The 10,861-nt window shown below is 40.5% G+C and overlaps 5 non-coding genes across 5 annotated transcripts; 4 read left to right on the top strand and 1 right to left on the bottom strand.

The window, feature by feature from the left end:
- The first annotated feature begins 1,957 nt into the window (after positions 1 to 1,957).
- Positions 1,958 to 2,030, top strand: TRNAA-AGC (transfer RNA alanine (anticodon AGC)). Its single transcript has one exon. It is a non-coding gene; the product is annotated as a tRNA-Ala (tRNA).
- Positions 2,031 to 3,526: 1,496 nt separating this feature from the next.
- On the top strand, positions 3,527 to 3,599 carry TRNAM-CAU (transfer RNA methionine (anticodon CAU)). The gene has a single exon. It is a non-coding gene; the product is annotated as a tRNA-Met (tRNA).
- Positions 3,600 to 5,853: 2,254 nt separating this feature from the next.
- On the top strand, positions 5,854 to 5,926 carry TRNAV-AAC (transfer RNA valine (anticodon AAC)). The gene has a single exon. It is a non-coding gene; the product is annotated as a tRNA-Val (tRNA).
- Positions 5,927 to 6,385: 459 nt separating this feature from the next.
- TRNAA-AGC (transfer RNA alanine (anticodon AGC)) lies at positions 6,386 to 6,458 on the top strand. The gene has a single exon. It is a non-coding gene; the product is annotated as a tRNA-Ala (tRNA).
- A 3,742-nt stretch (positions 6,459 to 10,200) lies between these two features.
- TRNAM-CAU (transfer RNA methionine (anticodon CAU)) lies at positions 10,201 to 10,273 on the bottom strand. The gene has a single exon. It is a non-coding gene; the product is annotated as a tRNA-Met (tRNA).
- Between the last annotated feature and the right edge of the window lie 588 nt (positions 10,274 to 10,861).

The following is a 10,861-nucleotide window of genomic DNA, read 5'->3' as shown; positions in this document are numbered from 1 at the left end:
GAGGAAGGGAGGAAGGAAGGAAGGAAGGAAGAAAGAAAGAAAGAAAGAAAGAAAGAAAGAAAGAAAGAAAGAAAGAAAGAAAGAAATCAAGAAAGAAAGAAAGAAATCAAGAGAATTCTGAGAAAACTCATAAAGAAGAATAGGAGTAAGATCTTTGGGTAGTTCTTCCTAAGGCGGATCCTTACTCACCTGTCCCATCCCATCCATCACAATAACTGTACTGGCAGTCCAAATCAATGCCTTCAGATGTAGCTCCCAAATTACAAAACAATCAGGTGGTGGGTACTTACTTCCCACACGTGGAATCCAAAATAGAATTTTTCCTCTTAGCACAGGCAGCTGAAATATGATTTTATTTATTTATATAATTCCTTTTGCTTTTTAGGGCCACACCTGCGGCATCTGGAAGTTCTCAGGCTAGGGGTCGAATTGGAGCTGCAGCTGCCTACCTACACCACAGCCATAGCAACGCCAGATCCTTAACCCACTGAGAGAGGCCAGAGAGCGAATCCACAACCTAGTGGATACTAGTCAGGTTCGTAACCTGCTGAGCCACAAAGGGAACTCCTGAAATATGATTTAAATTGCGGGGGTTCGGGAGGGAAGGGGCCAGGTACTGCAGAAAATATACCAGCATTAGTGATCCAAACCTGATGAGGTACAAAAATGAGAAGGAAAGATAAATAGGCTCATAATTCTGCCCAGCTCAGTTGTGAACAGCCCTTGTTTACCCTGAAACACTTCCCTCTCCTTCAACTTGGTCTTAAGCTTCTTTGGACCCAAAGAATCCTATAGATGATATTCTTGGAGCCTCCGTGAGTGAGTGGTCCTTCAGCAAAGCCAACATTTGATTAGGTCAATGGCACACAGCCTTGAAATGAGACAGAAAATGCCTTACATTTTGACTCTCTTCTGGGTGATTGGCACTGGGCTATAAGTTTCCCAGTTGTCCACAGAGGGCCTTTCTTCATCTCTCAGCTCCTGACTATCTTATCTTCTCATTTTGAATCCGACTTCGTAAGGTGTCTACTTCTCGGCAGTCCCTAGATCAAGTGTCAGTTTGCTACTGAGACCAACTCACTGGCTAAGCCTCTTATCATGACTTCAATCTATTACATGAATTTATGCCACCTTCCTATCAACACTCTATTTTTAAAAAGTGTCTTATGAAGTTTTTATTTTAAAATTTTCTGTTTCTCCTCTAGAATATAGGGATCTTTAGGCTCAAATCACTGAGTCCTCAATGCCTGGAGTTAAGGCATAAATATGACTTCTATCTTGAGATGGGAGAGTTAGGTAAGGATAGGGAACAGGCAGATCAAATACAAATTAATAATTAAAAAATCATTTCGTTACACTTCCAAAATGTTAATCTCTGCATCGGTCAATTAATTTTGCTCTCGATTTATGCATTATTCAACGTTTTTAATTTATTGATGAATGGCAATTTATTTATAATGTGTAATTTTAATTTTCTCCAAACAGAATACTCTTCTTTAATTAGTGAATAACAAAGATGTAAGGACCACAGATGTTTAGGACTCCCACTATAAAACAGTCACAACTGATAACAGTTTAAAGTTGAGTGAAAACTAGAACAGAATTAAAAGCCCATTTCGTCTTACATGTGTTTTCTTCCAACCATTTTCTTCTACAGAAGTACCTAATTTCCAGTTTATTTCTCTTCTTCAACAGCGAATTCCCCAGATGTTCCCTCTGTCTCTTCTTTTTTCTCTTGGCGACTTTCTCCTTCTTTCCTTAGCAGAGGAATAGGTACCAACCTCGTTCTTGTCTCAGAGCATCTTTGAGAAGACCTGCCCTTAATCCAGTCCTGGTTTCACATTAAGGACCTTGAAATTTTCTCCAGCGCCAGTTGCCTTGAAAAGCGAATCATGAAGCAGAAACGAGCCTCTGAAAAAACTGGAGGGGGGAGGGGGGGGAGAGCCGTAGCAGCGGTGGGGAATTAGCTCAAGTGGTAGAGCGCTCGCTTAGCATGCGAGAGGTAGTGGGATCGACACCCACATTCTCCAGCTTTTTACCCTTTCAGCTGGGGAGCTCTGCAACTCTTCCAACCGGTAGAAAGAAATAAGAAAATTAGACACTTTGGATCCTTCTCTGGGCAAGAAACAAGTCAGGGCAACTCTGATCTTCACTGCGTACATTTCTCATTAGTGATAAATGAATAGGTTAAAAAAATTTTTAAAAAACACCATTCGCCATTGGAAATAACTGACTTTATAAAGCCAAATCATAGTGAGGTAGAAAGAATGGTCAGAGAGTTGGGAGAAAAGCAAGATAACATCAAAGTCAAGAAACCAAGAAGTCTCAGAGCGCAGCAGAAAACTGGTGTTTTACGGTGATTTAGCTGTAAATGCCAGCAAGATTGAAAGGGTTGGACCCGGAAGTGGATCATCTCTTGTCCGTATTTATCCTTTCCGCTCCAGAGATCGGAGTGGTCAGATTCCTTCCAAATCAACCGAGCCAACCTCAGTGTGTGGCACAGAGCAGCTCCCCAATAAATATGTACTGAGTGGGATGGAAAGGAAGTGATCGATTCCAGACAGCTTCACGAGAGTAACGTTCATTGTTTGGCAATAATGTTCAGCGGATGCGGGGTTTGAAGGAGGAGATGAGCCAGGGTTGACTTGGAGGTCTGTGGCCAAAAGGCCAGCACCGGGGGCTGGGGGGTGGGGTGGGGGGGGTGGAGGAGGAGGGAATTAGAGGGCTGGTGTGTGTATGAATGGGCTACTGTGGAGAACAGAGAGAGAGAGCTCCTGAGTTGGATGAGAAAAAAGACCACAGTTTGTAATCTAACAATCTGTTTCTCCATTCCGGTTTGCTGCTTAGCAGCTCTGGGATCTTGGAAACATTAGCTAACTTCTCTGAGCCTCCACCATATCTGGAAAATGCAAATTATGATACATAGCTGTCAAAATTCGATTGGACTATATGAAATAATCTCCATAAATTTCTTAATCTAATCAATGGCACAAATGCCTGTAAGGGGGGGGACAGGGAGAGGTTTTTAAAAATTCAATTTATGTTTTTGTAGGGCAGAATGTAGTCATGCAGTCATGTGATACAAGTGGAATGCAGAGTAAGACAGAAGTATGGATGATAGACAAATTTGAGGGATACTGATTCACTCATTCAGCAGGTGAACTATTAACTGGGCACCCCCTATGTTTCTTTTGAACATAAGATACAAAGGAAAGTGTGAGAGTGACTGAGATTTCTGAGAGAAGGAAGAGGCAGATTGTTGGAACACAAGAGGGAAAAAGAGCAGCAAAATACCGGTATGATTGTTCCTGATTTTGCTGGCAAGAGTGTCCAATTGCTGGGTGTGTAGCAGAAAGGTGTGGACGCCACCATTTCAGAATGTAGAATCCATCAGATGCAGCACTGGTTTTTATGGAATGATCTTCAAGGAACATTGATTATATTCTTTAAAAATTGGAAAGTGATAGAGAGACCTGGAAAATAACTTTTCATATTTTAATTTAAATGCAGAAGACCAAACTTGTCTGCCTTCTTAGCGCAGTTGGCAGCGCGTCAGTCTCATAATCTGAAGGTCCTGAGTTCGAGCCTCAGAGAGGGCAGGTTTGCTTTTTCACAATCGGTCTAGGCTAATGCTCTGTGGCTAAAAAGAAAATGCATTTAGGTTGCACTAAAAAACAAAAACAAACCAAACCCCTCCCCCCCCACACAAAAAATAGTAAAAATTTCAAATGCCGCCAGATAAGCATTTGATAAATGAACAAATATTTGCCCAGAAAGGTGAAATCAGATTTAAGTTTGTTGTACTTTCCAGTAACTTATGTAAAATCTTTGGTAAGGTAATTTAGATCACACTAGAAAATACAAGCTAAATCAGAGTTTTGTGTCTTCATCTCTATCTGATGGATGAAGCAGTGGAAATGTTTCTTCTAAGTTTTTCCTCTTAAAGTCACCTGATGGCAGTTAAGGAAGGGGAGGTGTAAAATCATTTATTCTTTTAATCATGCAATGAATAATTCTTGTTAGTGAACTCTTCTGGGTACAGTGATTCAAGAGTGAATAAAACCCCCAAATTCCTTTCCTCATGGAGCTACACCCCTCCATCTTCTTCCTCTTCTAGGGCGGCAGGATACAGGGAGCTGGAAAATTTGACTAATGCGGTTTGTGAGGGTTCTTACCCTCAGTAGATTTGACATTCTGTGAGCTTGGAAGGGGCTGGGGACAGGAAAGAGAGGTCACATCTGAAGTGCTGCTGACAGTTCAGACTGTGCAGGAGCCTTTTCAAGATAATTAGATATCTTGAAAATACTTTAGTCTTTGGAAGACCAGTGACAATACAGTGACATTCGTGATTACGATTTGTAGGATTCCAGCTTTGCCCAACTGATTTTCTTTTAAAATATGAAAGGGAAGTTATGTTTTGTTTTACTTCTTATATACCTGTAACCAGAGTTAACCCCAGAAATGGATTTCTGATGGTTAGCTTGTTCAGACTTTGCTTTCTGAAGATCAGACTGCTGTTGCTTCCCCTTAAGAACTCAAGGAAGAGGCATCTGCAGGCCAGAGAAAGCTCCATGGTGGTTTCAAGGGGATTGCCTCTTTCCATTTGCTGCCTCTCTGAACCTTTGAGACAAGGATGACAACCACTGGGGACTTGGAATTCAGGCTAGGAAAGAATGAAAAGGGGTGAAAATCCTCTTTCAGCACCATGTGCTAGAAATTGTACTAAATGATTATTAATTTTACTCAAGTTTTTTCATCTAGTTTTGCAGTTAATCCAAATAACAGTATTCCCAATTTACAGATAAAATTGAAGCTCATAGGAGTTGGGCCATTTTTTTCTCAGTTCATAATGCTATATGGTGCAAAACCAGAATTGGAAAGCTGATTTTTTTCCCCAATATTAAAAATATAGGTTTTCCTTTTAACCCTGTGCATAGCCTCACCATTTCTTTTTCTCCAGATCAGTTCATTCATTAATTCATTATTAAAACAAATACATATAAATGAGTAGATTTAATCTTTCATGTATCAGATATTAATTCAAAATCATTTGTGTCTACCACCCAGGTTCAGATATTCTACGTGTGTTCGTCGAGATTTCGCCCTCGAGTCTCTACATCCAGTGTTTTGACAAAAACTCAAAAATTGTAGCTCCTTCCTGTACAGCCTCTCCCAAATCATTCTCCTTCTCATCCATCTATGACTTTATCCATTCTATGATGTTTATGGAGGATGTATTCTGTGCCAAACAGTGCACTGGGCTGCAGGTGCAGAAAGACTCATGCTACTGCTACTCTCAGGAGCTAAAAGAACAAATCTCAATCCTTTAATATATTATAAGTTCTTTTTCTTTCCTTTTAATTCTAGTTGCCTCATTTCCTACCTATTTGGCATTCAAAATTAAAAAGTTTCATAAAATGTTTTGATTTTAAAGCCATGTGCCTGGATTTTTTTAAAAACGTCCTTAAAGCCACAACAGCTTTCTCCCCAGTGTATCTTCATGTGTCTAGGCTTTTGAATCACTGTTTCCCTCCATGTCTATTTTACACACGTGCGCGCACGCGCACACACACACACACACACACACACACACTCCACTCTAACTAAACAAGTATATTTCTGAACACAGTAATTCCTACCTTCATACCTTTTCCTTCCACCCTGATTACTCTTCATCTTCATCCCTTAATGACTATTTAATTTCCTCTCCATGATATGATCTGGATTTTATTTGCGATGGTTCTTGCTTGTAATATTTTGTATTTTTGCTATTCTTTTACACAGCGTAAATATGAAACGTTTAATGACTTAACAAGAATGGAATAAATATTTAGGAAAAAGAATAAAGCGTGTGTTTCCGTAGTGTAGTGGTTATCACGCTCGCCTAACACGCGAGAGGTCCCCGGTTCGAAACCGGGCGGAAACAACTCCCCTTTTTCTGCCTCCTATCATCAGGAAAAATCAATCCACCACCTCCCCTTAAAAAGGAGCAAAAGATAATCCCAGTCCTGATGGTTTGGCAGTTTTGTTTTGTTTTTAAAAAACAGATAATCATCCTGAGATACACTTGCTGCATTAGCCAACTGTTCCGGGTGAGTCCTCCCAACCAGGAAATGCTCTCTTCTGTCCCGGAAAGTCTGAAACGTGAATTTTGGGCTGCCGAGCTTTTCTCATGGCAACTTTCCCCTCCTTTCTTTCAGCAGAGGAATAGGTACAAAGATCACTCTTGCCTCAGAGCATCTTTGAGAGGATGTGCCCTTAGTCCAAATTCTGATTTTGCGTTAATGGCCTTGACATTTCCTGAAGTTTGGGGAGCCACCAAAAGCAAACGAAGTGGAGATGGTACTCTGATCAACTTGGGGGAGGACGAAAACACCCCGACGGTGGGGAATTAGCTCAAGTGGTAGAGCGCTCGCTTAGCATGTGAGAGGTAGTGGGATCGATGCCCACATTCTCCAGCCTTTTATCCCTTCAGTCGAGAAGCTGCGCAAGTCTTCCAACCTATGGAAAGAAATAAGAAAATTAGACACTTTGGACTATTCTCTGGGCAAGAACAAGACAGGACTTCGCTGGTCTTACCGGCTTTCAGCATGTATAGCTACCATCAATCTGTAATTTGTTTTCTGTTTCTTCAGAACAACCGAACCCCTCAAGGGATATGCCCCGTTCTTTTTATTCCTTTTTCTTCCTGTAACTTGGCCAAAATCAGCACAATCCTGAGAAGCGGGGGGTGGCAGAGCGGGGTCAAAAAACCCCCAGCTTTCTTGTCAGGGACTGAAACCGAGTGCCTCAAGACCAGAAAATAGCAGGAAAGACATTATGGACAGTAAACACGCGAAGTTACCAGTGAACTCCTGGGTGCACTCACGGACTGTGTATAAGTGGTTCTGATCCTAAACAACGTCACATAGATCTTGAGAACTTAGGTGCCTAAGTCCACACTGTCCAGTGGATGGCACGCACTCCAGAGATCGCAAAGAGTATGGAAAGGCTTTGGAAATGGATGGGACTTTAAAACCACAACACAGAAGGCTGGTCAGTACTTGGAACTTGAACAGAAAGCAGTCAATTGCCTGCAAAACAAAAATGGCAATATTCACCATAAGATTTGATAAGATTTTAACAAAATGCAAAGTCTGATGCAAAAAATGGCCAGGTTATAATCCAGCATTACTCAACGTATGAAGGAGGAAAAAAAATCTTAATTCACTTGGAAAAGAAAATCAACATATATCAATACTGAGATGACAGAGATGTTGGAATCCTCTGAGGAATACTTTGAAGCATCGATTGTTCAATGCTCTAAGAATTATGGGTGAGAACTCTGAGATGAATGGAAAGTTAGAGAGTCTTAGCAAAAAATATGATACATAAATCCAAATTGAAATTTCAGAACTTAAAATGTATTAACCAAAATTATAAAAAGCAACACCTCAATGGATTCTCCTAATAGCAATGACTGAGAAAAAGTCAGTGACTATGGAGAGAGACAATAGTAACTATGGAATCTAAATGACAGAGTGAAAAGCATATTTTAAAAGATGGCTGGTCCCTCAGAGGCAAACTGGAAAATAACAAAGAGGTTGTATTCACATCACTGGAGACAGAAAACAAGAGGAGCAAGAGGACTTTGAAAAGGGCATTTGTTGTTGTTGTTATTAATGACAAAGTTTTCCAGATTTGGCAAAAGACCTAAACAATATTCAAAACATCCAGTAAACTTCAAACAGGATAAAATACAATAAATTCACACCCAGACATATTTTTATTAAACTGCTGGAAACAAAAGAAAAAAAAAAAAAACCTTCTTGAAAGCAGCTAGAAGAAAATGAGAGTGAAACTGATCAGAATGGTTTCGGATTTCTCATCAGAAACCATAGAGACCATAAAGAAATGGCATGACTTTTTTTTAAATGCTGAAAGGAAAGACCAGAATACTAATACAGTAAAATTACATGTCAGACAGACAGGTGAAAAATACACTTTAATTTGAAGGTAAACTAAGAGAATCTGTTGCTAGCAGAAGTGCTAGAAAAAAAGTAAAGTTATGAGACGAGAAAAGCGATTCCAGAAGGAAACTTAGAAGAGCATGAATGAATGAACAACAGCAGAGTTAGGAAATAATCTGGGTAAATATGATAGACTGTTATTCTCTTGAGTTCTTTAAAGTATGCTTGATGACTGAAAGTGAAAACAATTACATTGTCTCAGGGGGTTTTCATTATATTTACATGTACTATGCACATAACATAAAAGGGCCACAGCAAATGTACCTAGTGATGGTTAGGTTTCTATACTCAACTTGAATAATTTATTGATTCTAAGTATATTGTGAAATGTTAAGGCGGTATAGGGTAATCACTAGACCACCTACCAACATTGTTTAAATAAGCCAAGTGAAGATAGGAAGGGATCGCTTCTCGGCCTTTTGGCTAAGATCAAGTGAAGATAGGAAGGGAGAGGAACAAAGAAGAAGGAACAACAAATGTAATAAACCATTAATAAGTTATTAAATAGCAAATATGCATGCAAACTTATTAATAATAATACATGAGTTTCTTATAGTCAGTATAGTTATTTTTAATACATTCTAACGATCAGGACACATCAATTGAAAAAAACAAACAAACAAATCAGAGTTTGGGGAGTTCCATAGTCGCTCTGCGGTAATCAACCCTACTACAAACCATGAGGACAAGGGTTCGATCCCTGACCTTGCTCAGTGGGTTAAGGATTCAGTGTTGCCATTGAGTGTGGTGTAGGCTGCAGATGCGGCTGGAATTCCGCCTTGCTGTGGCTGTGGTGTAGGTGGCAGCAGCAGTTCCGATTCCACTCCTGGTCTGGGAAGTTCCACATGCCGCACGTGGAACTTCAGAGTTTGTCAAAATATATTAAAAAAATATATGCTGACGGTATTGTTTCTCAGCATTTTTCTGCTGTGAATTTTTGCATATCTGTGTCTGTCTCCAGGAACCTCTAAAACAAAAGAGGAAGAACTATCCAGATGGTGTGTGTGGCAAATGAGAATGGCTTCTTTGTTTCCTTTTTATGATATTGAAGGGTTACCAACGTTACCACTGAGGATTAGCATTACAGTTGAAATATAGAGGCAGGGACTGCAATGATGGGGTTTCAGGCAACTGAGTAAACTCTGGTTAGGGACAGACGTTCCAACACGCTCTTTCTTCCCCCTCTTCCTGCGTGCAATAATTTTTCTATAAATTCCACTAAGTTCCTTTGCCCAACTCTTTTGTGCTTTGTAATTCCCTCCCCAAGTCCGAATCTACTCGGAAAATTTAGACCAGCATATTCCCTTGCAATAAAGCTTCTCTGGAACCCAGTCATTAGTCTTTCTTATTTCCCAGGTTAAATCCCCAAGTAAATCCCAGATCCAATTAGCGAAGAGGTCTTATCACCATTAAAATGAACAGCTCTCAGCTTCTATAATAGGGGACTGAGACCCACCGGAGCTAAAGCACCGCGCATCGCTGAGACGGTAATGACCAGCCCAGTTTCACACAGACTTCCGTCGTCTTTGAGCATCCCTGCCTGCTCCGACATACCCCATCTCTTTTCTATTGTTTTCTTCCACCGGCTACATACTTGGAGTGTCCGTTAAGACATCGCAAGCCCTGCAAATGTGTGCAACCATCTGGGGGGGAAAATCAGCAAGATTCTACTTACAGCACTTTCAGTATTTCAACGTCCAATATTTCCCTGTCTTCCACAGACTCGAGAAGAAAAAATTTAAGGTTAAAAAAAAAAAGTCAACTTTTTTTACATCTATATTGATCTGTAGTCAACTGGGAAGCTGCGGTTACGGTCCAAGAGGGCAAGGAGATGCACAGCTGGAGAATCCGGCCTGGACCTCCAGCCAGCGAAGGTAGAGAAGAACAATATTGGCTCTAGAAGCTTTATGCCCGCGCCCCCCTCCCCTGGTTTTTCAGGACTACTCTGGACTCCCAAGCTTCGCCGCCTTCAAAGCGGAGCGTCCCCAAAACTCCGGAAACAGCCATTGCGCGGAGCTGGGAGCTCATGGATGATGGGTATCCGGGACGGTTACTGTAGAAAAACTCTAGCTCTGACACAATCTCGCTTCTTGATACTTCAGAGCAGAAGAAACTACCTCCCTGAGGTACGTCAGTGCAGTAGCAAATATAAGGAAAACGAACAGGGCGGAAAAACAGAACAAAATAAGTTTGCCCTCTCTGAGGCTCGAACTCAGGACCTTCAGATTATGAGACTGACGCGCTGCCCACTGCGCTAAGAAGGCACTCAAGGCTAATTTTTGGCTAGATTGTAGAGGAATTATCTAATTTCTTTCCCTGAAACAGACTTCTGGATTTTTCAGTTTTCCTGATCCGGAGTTAGTGGTTATCCAAGATATTTCCAAATGTCTGGATTTCTTTTTATCCCGGTACTCAAAAGCGCTTAATTCCTAGAAACTAATTTACCCGCTGAAAAATTACGCCTGACCTCTGGCTGATGCTGTCCTTATTTTCTATTCATCTACATTGTCATTCACTCCGAAATATCAACTTTTTTTTTTTAAACTGTCCATAGTGTCCTCTATTGGAATAGCAGACTCTCACCAGATAAGAACTGAATGAATGCATAATATCTAAACATGTCTACAGTCTGCACATACCTGTCTTAATTTAAATCTTCATTTCCATGTATGTTGACTAAGATATTCCCTTCAAAATCTCACAAACTGCTTTTATGTCTCCACATTTTCTTCATGTCTATGTACCAAAAATTCTATTAATGATTCTATTCACTCCATTTCGAGTCCAATTTAATTTTTTTGCCGCAAATCTATATATCATTACCCCCATTTTACTGATGAAACTGAGGCTCA

This window comes from Phacochoerus africanus, chromosome 9 (genome assembly GCF_016906955.1).
Source record: "Phacochoerus africanus isolate WHEZ1 chromosome 9, ROS_Pafr_v1, whole genome shotgun sequence".
NCBI lineage: Eukaryota > Metazoa > Chordata > Mammalia > Artiodactyla > Suidae > Phacochoerus > Phacochoerus africanus.
The sequence above is the reverse complement of the archived record's forward strand: the minus strand, read 5'-3'. Positions and strand labels throughout refer to the sequence as shown.